This window comes from Nipponia nippon, unplaced genomic scaffold (assembly GCF_047370975.1).
Source record: "Nipponia nippon isolate SJK-2023a ecotype South Korea unplaced genomic scaffold, ASM4737097v1 scaffold_8, whole genome shotgun sequence".
Taxonomy (NCBI): Eukaryota; Metazoa; Chordata; class Aves; order Pelecaniformes; family Threskiornithidae; genus Nipponia; species Nipponia nippon.
This window is the reverse complement of record NW_028262402.1, coordinates 13,711,543-13,721,319: the sequence shown is the minus strand read 5'-3', so window position 1 is coordinate 13,721,319 and position 9,777 is coordinate 13,711,543.

Genomic DNA, 9,777 nt, shown 5'->3' with positions numbered 1-9,777 from the left:
CTGAGAGTGCACTCGATCCTGCTATCTGTGTCATTGATGAAGATATTGAACAGCACTGGCCCCAGTACGGACCCCTGAGCGACACCACTTGTTACTGATTTCCATCTGGACATCAAGCCATTGCCACTACCCTCTGGATGCGACCATCCAGCCAATTCCTTATCCACCGAACAGTCCACCCATCAAATCCTTATCCTTCCAATTTAGAGAGAAGGATATTGTGGGGGAAGAATACTTTGCTCTTCTGACGTGCCTAAGGGTTACAAGTGACATAAGGTAAGCATCACCACAGGATGCAGACAGCAGTGTGACTCTTATTTTGCTTATGGGTATACTGGGATGTCAAGGAATTACAGGACCTGCTAAGTTCTAAATGAGCAATTCTTAAACTGAAAAGGGATCTGCGGACTTGGACCACGTTTTGCAGGGGTGCCAGAAGCCCCATGGAAACTTACTCTGGTCTTTTGGTTTTTTGTTTTATCTCCCGTGCTCTCTCTCCTCACACTTAAAAATTGTTTAGTCCTTCTAAAAATTGTTTTTTTCATCATACCTGTAAGACTAAAGGACTGAGGAAGAGAGCAGATAAGACACTGAACTATTACAGAAAAGAGAATCTAATAAAAATGTTAAAAAAACCCCATAATTCCAGCTGAGTTTTCATAGTAACTCTCTGTTTGCATTTTTGTTCTTTTATTCAAAAACATAATTTTAAATGTGGCATTAATATCTTCCCCAGTTGATCTGTGCTAGAAAAATGTTTTCAGTGTATTACAATGTGCTGAGTAAATTCCTTTCAGCAGTAACGTGCGTAACTGTTTTGCTTATGATGCTTTAATTGTTAATGGAGCAAGAGAAAAATGGGTTGTTAGAAGAAACAAACTGGAAAGGCAAATAGAAACAAAGGTAGGGTACTGTACTAGAAAACACCAACACTTTGCCAACACAACACGGAGAACACACAATATTGAGTAGTGCTCCTTGTTCCCAGAAGAGCCTGAAACTATGAACAAGGAAGGAGTACTGTAGCCTGAAGGAGCTAGCCTGGAGAGGAAGGTTAAAGGAGGATCGTGCGATCTGCCCAAGGAGCTTCTGCTGGAGATGAGGAAAAGAAGAAAAATCCAGCAGGACTAGCCTGTGGAGGAGCAAGAGATGAGTGCCTTCCCACCTCGCAAGTTTTGAAAGTAGTGGTGTCCTAGATATCAGAACCAAAGCACATGCAATAGTAGCCAGTTCGTCCAGACTACTCTGCCTCTAGCTGTAGGTTATCATGAAATACCAGAGGTGGCATCTAAAGTCACAGGCTACAGGATGCACCTGGGCTGGGAGAGGAGTTGTATGTACCCTTAGACGACATGCCGTCTGGCAGGCCGGGTGTTCTGCCCGCTGAGGGTTGCATTCTGAAAGGAACTAAAAGAAAACAGCATGTAACAGGGTTATTTCCTTTCTACTGTCCTCCATTCTTCATTTTCCCTTTTTGTACCCTAATTTTTTGTCTACTTTTATTTTCCAGTTAATGAAAATAGTATCTTTGCTTCTCTACTTTGATGTTTTAAGCTATTTAGTCTGATTTTAGGATCAGAATGGCCTAGGGACTAGATGTGCTCACTGACTTCTTTACCTGTCTTCCACACTATGTGTCTTCTCACCCAGAAGATGTGGTCCATTCCTGTCATCCACCCAGAGTTAAAGGTTAGCCTCTGGCTTTAGCACAGGTGCATACTTCCTCCAACAATCTGATTAACTTGGAGTTCGAGTGGATGATAGTGCCCAAAGGATGTGTAAATCCGTTACGTGGATCAGCTGGTTAAGCCTGTTTAAGTTCAACATTGCCTTAAGTAAACCATGCAGTCATGTACTACAGCATGCACTGTGCTTTACTGCATGCTTGTCCCGTATGTACAACAATGTACATGTTATTGCCATTAACTTAATGCTTGCCTGCAAAGTCTTAAATCAGAAAATTATTTCTGTAAAGTACAGTAATGTTAGGAAAAGCCTAATGCAGATTTTTCAGTGCAGGCTTACCGCAGCTCTCTATACATAAAATAACATGATCACTGGCTTTTCTTTTTCCACAGGTTTCCTACCACCTCTGCAGGATTCAGAGTGTGGGAATAAATGAGACAGTGTTTTACTTTGACGAGATGCAGCTGTGGCCTTGAGGCTTGTTACAAACAAGTTTGTGAAACATAGAGGCAGAAAAATAAGGATGAGATTGGATACATCCCTGAAAGAGGAATTCGCGTGCACCAGCTTGAAGAACCAATAAGTAACGCTGAAGAGACGCGTGGACGCAAGACAGTAGCCAATGAAATGGGTTTTGCTTGCTCGTGAACACTAGATCATATTATAAAAGTGATAGATTGTAAAAATAAAGTGTCATTCTTGTTGTCGTCGTCTTCTTCACTTGTCTTCAGTTGTCTTCGCTTGTCTTCGCCTAAACTCATATGCGGAGTCTGTGATTAATTGCCACAAATGGTGACCCCAACGTGATTCGATCCTACGACGTGATTCGATCCTAAGAACCGTGGACGAGAGAGCGGCTGGTGGCAAGCCCAGCTGAACTTTATTGCAGCGGACCAGAGAGCTGAACTATACTGCAGCAGGCCAGAGAGCTGCTTGTCGACAATCAGTTGCCTCCTATGCAGGGACAGGAGTTGGACTCAATGATCCTTGTGGGTCCCTTCCAACTCAGGACATTCTGTGATTCTATAAAACGGCCTAGGAACTCAACAAATGTTTGAAGACACTGGGTACCTGGCTCTAGCTTTCAACTTGTTTTCACACGCTGCCAAGTAACATTTTACTCTCTGAATAAGAACGGAGGTGTAACATTTTACTGTCTGAATACAAATTCTATGTGTAGAAGTCTCTTAATTTAGTTCACCAGCAGGGGAAAAACTGTGACAGCTTGGAAAAAAAACAAAACAAAACAAAACAAAACCCAACAAAAAAAAATTAAATGAAAGTGCATTAGTGTTTTTAATCTTATTTTTGTTATCCTTAGGAGAATGGTTTTGCAATGAAAGCATTTAACAATAGTCACCACCACCATTATCCCTTATACTCAATTCTCACACAGATCTCTAGAGCTGAATATAAAAGCCTACTTGTTATTTTATACTGTTGGAAAAAGTTGTGGGGTTTGTTGGGTTTTTTTTTTAGTTGTGTGGGGTTTCTAAGGGCTAGCTTATACTGATGCTCTAGTACAGGTGACAGTGCTGTATAATTTCAGTATTAGATTCTGTGAAGTCAGCTATGAACATCTGACTCTGAACGTACCCATTACAGCAGGTAACTTTATATGTTGAGCTCCCCAGGAGAAACAAAGCCCAGGGCCTGAGAGCCTTTCAGCCGATGTACTTGATTTAATAAAGCCAACATGCAAGAGAATTTTTAGTAACATGCATTAAAAATTCTACATTTAAGCTTAGCTATAACCTATATGAAGTTATTATATATTCCACTGCTCACAGTGTGGAAAAACACTAAGGTTCATATCAGAGAGAACATCCACAAGTACACACTGAGCCTGGAGGGTTTGGGTTTTTTATTCTCCCACAAAAGAAATAGGTACACTGAGTTTCCCTTGTCTAATTAAAAACTTAATTTGATGCCGAATGCTACAGTTACTCCCAAATAGCCAAACTTTACCCTCAGCAAAATACACAATCACACAAATACTGAAAGCGAAACTTCGTACGAGTAACCCTCCTAGAAGTTCACGTATCTCAAAACTGAGTTCCTTTAAGTGACCACAGACAATACAAATTTGGAGTCTTAGCCCAATTAACTGTACAATTGAACAGTATTTATCGCCCTAAGATCAAAATTGATTACTACAAAAAGAAATCCAGTCATCCTGCACAGTACCTAAAAAACTTGGAAGCTTTAACTCACAGTTGCAAAAATAAAATAATTGGTAAAGGTTACCCAGCAGTACTTCGTGTTTTTTAACCTACTGGGCTCAACAAAAACAAACAAGCAAACAAAAAAAAAGCACCACCACACCCTCCCCCCAGGACATAAAAAAATTAAGATACCAGCTAAGGCACCTTTGTATGCCTTTGCAGCTAGCAACAGCCATGAGAATTACCTGCAGGCATTAAAACAGCTGTAGCTGCCCCAAACAGTGGAATTATTATTTAGACTAACTGGCTGAATTAGTTGGAACAGCTGCAAGCAATCTGAGGACCTACACATGAGCCTCTTTGAGCAGCCTCTGTGTGGAACCTCCTTGAGCCTCTGCCTAGACAGGAGCCCCTGTGAGGAATTTAAAGAAAGCAGTTCAGCTTAAAGGAAAATCCAAACACATTTTAATTCAGCAATGCATTATGTTGACGGAATTAGCGCCAGCTCACGGTGGTCCTTCTGTCATAAGGAAACCTATCAAGCAGGTAAAATGGCAGATGCAGTGAGAAGCACTGATGATTGCAACTCCTGGATACACAAACTTTTAACAGCTAAGAGTTTTTTGCAGAGAATCCAGGCCTTTTGCTTCAGGACAAAGGAAAAATATTCTTGTCCAAAGACAAAGTGTAGAAGTCTGACACATATTCTAGCACTCTCAAGATACAAATAAAACCAATAGTTCTGTTTTGTGGACATCTAAGCTCTAACTTCGCTTTCCGGTTTTCCAATACACCAAAAAAAAAAAACAACCTAAAAAAAAAAGTCTCAAACTACTGGGCAAGCTTGACTTGAAAGCAGATTTATTTCATTGTTTAGTTTATTAAGAGTAACGTGAATGCTTGCCATCTCCTAAAAATTCACTAACACTTATTTAGATCTACAGCTCACACTCCTACAGTTCATATAAAAAGATACTAGAGAATTCATATGGGTTCTGCAACTTTCCAAACCTGTTATACTGAAATTATAATTATTTTAGTACTGAAGTTTTATTTGCTGACAGAACTTCTAAAAAGAAAAAACAAAGTAGAGGTTGTGCTCAAAAATATGTTGTATCTTCTCAATAACTAAGTACGAAAAATTGCTTGGCTCTTTCTACCAAAATTTCCACTAATATCATATATAGACTGAAGAACGCGGGAAGCAACAGATCATTTAATAACCCATTTATAGCCAACCACCTGAAGCACAGCACCACTGATCTTCCACTCATTTAAGGGTTTATCTTCTCCCTTGAGCCAAGGCCTATCAGGCCCAGTCACTCCTCCAGTGCACACCAGAATCCTTTCTCTCTTTCCCACAGGGAAGCCTGACTCCTCTCCTCCTTTCAGTTGTTCTGTCCATGTCCAGGCAAGGCAATGTATTTGAAGCAGCGCTGATCTGTTAGCACTAATGAAAGTCAACCCCGCGAATTAGGAAAAGATAAAGAGCAAGACAGATGGTAACTACAAGCCCCTGACCTACCATTCTAAGGGTTGGTTTTTTTTTTAATTAAAGCCACACAACTACATTCATACAATTATAACACAAAACACCATTTCCAAGGTAGAAGACAACAGCAGCTCAGGGGAACACCGCAAGACAGTGAAACGGACCCTATAACAATGTAAGAGCTGATTACTCACGTGCCCTTCTATCACTCACCCCACAGGAGTGACGCTAACAGGCTATTTCAGTTTTGTAAGCATTGTGATTCCCCTTTGGATTTTCTGAAGAAGTCTTAAACCCTGCCTCACACGTGAACAGGCATCTAAGAAGACAAGCCACATCTCTCCGTAGTGAGCCCAAAAGAGACACGATGGAGACACAAACATGCTTCAGAGGCCGGACTTCGAGAATTGAAAATGTATTTGCATATTACCAACTCTGACTCTTACATGAGATACACGACAAAATGCTACTGAGCGGAGCAGTTCTAGCTTCCTGTGGTATTCTCACTTCCAAGCATTTTCACTCATTTGAAAACAGTAGTTCCAGTAAGTTGACTAGCCTTTTTCTCTAGTAACCTTTCCTTCTTGTACATAAATACTTCAGAAGGGGTCCTTTCAAGGTGGTAAGACAGAAGCATTATTTCATGTCAAATATCACATCCAGTTTGGGGCATGAAATTCTGCGGATGACAGATTAATTAAAAAGTCCAAAGGGCTGCATCACAGATGACCAGAGCTTGAGATCATAAAGGGAAAAAGCATCCCCACCCCACCCCCCCCCAAAAAAAAACCCAGAATCTGTAGGAATAAATGAGATAGTGTTTTACTTTGACGAGATGCAGCTGTGGCCTTGAGGCTTGTTACAAACAAGTTTGTGAAACTTAGAGGCAGAAAAATAAGGATGAGATTGGATACATCCCTGAAAGAGGAACTCACGTGCACCAGCTTGAAGAACCAATAAGTAACGCTGAAGAGACGCGTGGACGCAAGACAGTAGCCAATGAAATGGGTTTTGCTTGCTCGTGAACACTAGATCATATTACAAAAGGGATAGATTGTAAAAATAAAGTGTCTTCGCTTGTCTTCGTCTGAACTCATATGCAGAGTCCGTGCCTCATTCCCTTCAAATGGTGACCCCGATGTGATCCGGAGGAGGCAGCGCTGCAAGTAGCATCTGGAGGGAACCCAGCTGAACGACTCAAGCTGACGGCAGGACCGCGGCTTTAATCCCAGGACATCACCTTAAGAAACAGGTGAGCAACTGGGCAGTAATCATGGGACCTAACATATCAGCTGAAGAAGAAGCTATATTTAAACTTTTAATGCAGCTATTAGCGAAACGAGGAGTAAAGTATGACGCATATAAAATAAAATTATTACTGAAGTTCTTGCAAAAGCAGGGGGCTCCCTCTACAGTCTCTGCAGTATTTGATGTGAAAACTTGGGAACAGGCAAGGGAGATGATTTGGGACGCGGCGTCCAGAGGGGACACCACCGCCACCAAAGTCATGACCACTTGGCGATTAGTGACTGAGACCTTGCGCTCATGGCAAGCTGAAAAAAAGTACAAAATGCAGTCGCTCAAGCAGCGCAGATAGGGAATGATGAACTGAGTGAAAGCAAGCCCCAAGACAAGGAAGCTCTTATAGACTTGGGGGAAAATGAAAAGAATGAGAACTTGGTTGAAACAAACAAGGGAACAGGACTCAGACCACCTTCCCCCAAGTTCCATTCCAACGAAACCCACTCCGTCCTGTCCCGCGTGTCCGATGCAGCCGCCTGCGCCGCAGGCTGTACCACAGCCTGAGCGAGCCTTCGACCGCTGGGATCGGTGGGAGCAGCTCCGCAGGGAAGCTTTGAAAGATGGAGAAACCACGGGGTTCTCGTTTCCGGTGCGGGTACAAGATAATAGACCAAACGAATGGATCCCCTTTCAATGGGATCTGATTAAGGAATTAAGGAAAACCATCACTGTGTACGGTTTAAACACGCCGCTGTCTCCTTCACCTGCTCCTATGGCTTCAACACCTCCGCTGGACCTCCTGACCCCTGCAGCCAGTACCCCTCCACTTCCCCGCCGCCCCCGGCCCCTGCTGCGTCGGCACTCGTACCGCCTTTCTCTACCGCTCCCGATGCCGATACTCCACAAACCCATAATCAATTGCCACCTGAGGAATGGGGGGCGTCAGCCGCTGCTGCGAGGTGGCAAAAGATTAGACACCAAGCGTTGCAAGCGGGGATACAGCTTTTTGTTCAGCGGTAGCGTGTCCCGTCATACGCAGCAACGCAAATGTCCCCGATGAGCATGAACCTTTTGGCTATAATGTTTTAAAAGATCTACAACAAACAGTTGCTGCGCATGGACTGGGTTCTCCTTTTACCCAATCCCTGCTACGGGGAATATTTACAAACGAAATAGTACCGTTTGATATATGCACGCTTACTAATCTTATATTGACCCCAATGCAAAAGGTGATCTTTGAAAGCACCTGGCGTACCGCCTGCCAAAATGCCACAATTACCAATATGCAGCGACAACAAGGCGACCCTTTACAAGGGGCAGGACTCCCACAGCTTATGGGGGATCCACCGCTAAATCACCCAACCTTACAGGCACGATCACGACCAGAGATATTAGCACAAGGCAGAGACCTTGCCTTACAGGCATTACTAAGAGTGCTAGATGTTGGAAGAGCGACAAAATCATTTACATTAATAAAGCAAGGGAGAGGAGAGGGATATATCTCATTCTTAGATCGTCTTAAAGAGGCTTTGGAAAAACAAGTTGAAAATGCAGAAGCAAGAGGGGTCCTACTCTTAAAATTAGCCTTTGAAAATGCGAATACGGACTGTAAAAAAGTGCTTTTGCCTCTAAAAAATCCCTCCTTAATGGATATGATAGAAGCTGCCCAGAAGGTGGGGTCAATGTCCCATAATATGGCAACATTAGCTACAGCTTTTGCCGCCGCAATGAAAGTACAGAAATCATGTTTCTTCTGTGGAAAAACTGGACGCTTTATAAGAGATTGCCCACAACTCAGAAAAAGAGATACGACGAGCTCTCAACAGATATGGACTTGAAATAGCCCCTGAAAAAGTGCAAAACAACTCAGCCTTGGAAATATCTGGGCTGGAAAATCTTGCAACAAACAATTGAACCTGCAAAAGCAAAAAGGGGGAATGCCAGGAGCCGCTCCAGCAGACAGACTAAGCAAAGCCGTGTATGTGTTAAACTACCTGAATGTGTCTGAAAATAATATTCCTGTTATTATCTCTCATTTTCTGTCTCTTCAAGCAAAAGATTTAACAGCCACACCACAGAAGGGCCGAGTTTTTACAAAATCGCTACAAACAGGTAATTGGGAAGGTCCTTTTGATCTGCTAACCTGGGGCAGAGGGTATGCTGGTGTCTCAACAGATGTAGGACCTAAGCGGGTACCTGCAAGGTGCGCAAGACCGGCTCTTGCATCGCATAACAAGAACGAACAGCAGAAGACACTGAACTCCGAGAAGACTGATGGGGAATCACTTATCAGATAACTCCAAATTAATCCATAGAGCCATCAAAGATTTGAAGTTAGCAAATTGCAAGTCAGTGATGGATTTGGTTGGCTGAATCACTTACTAACAAGTTGGGGAATTGGCTGGTGGATAATGTCTCTAATCAAAATGGGTTTTTTCTTGTTACTACTATTTTGCACTACAATAACGATAGTTTCTTGTCTAGTGTCTTGGGTACAGAAAATGCTGTAGAATATGATTAAACAAGCTTTTGTAGTAGAAACACAAAAAGGGGGAATTGTGGGAATAAAGGAGATAGTGTTTTACTTTGACAAGATGCAGCTGTGCCCTTGAGGCTTGTTACAAACAGGTTCGCAGGAATGCAGCTGTGGCCTTGAGGCTTGTTACAAACAAGTTTGTGAAACATAGAGGCAGAAAAATAAGGATGAGATTGGATACATCCCTGAAAGAGGAACTCACGTGCACCAGCTTGAAGAACCAATAAGTAACGCTGAAGAGACGCGTGGACGCAAGACAGTAGCCAACGAAATGGGTTTTGCTTGCTCGTGAACACTAGATCATATTATAAAAGGGATAGATTGTAAAAATAAAGTGTCATTGTCGTTATTGTTGTCATCTTCACTTGTCTTCGCTTGTCTTCGCCTAAACTCATACGCGGAGTCCGTGATTAATTGCCACACAGAGAACCTCACTCAGGTTTCGTTACCATACTTTATCCAAATCTTCTACTGAATGCATCTTATTATAATTTCTTGTGCATCACTACATGTGTGGCCCTTTCTGTGGTGCTTCTATTTCATAAAAAAAAATCACAAACCCTGCCATATTATTTTCAGAATATCTTGTGGTTATCTATCCGTAACAGTCACGGAACTGAGATAAATTTGGATTTAAGCCTAACTTTTCATTAACT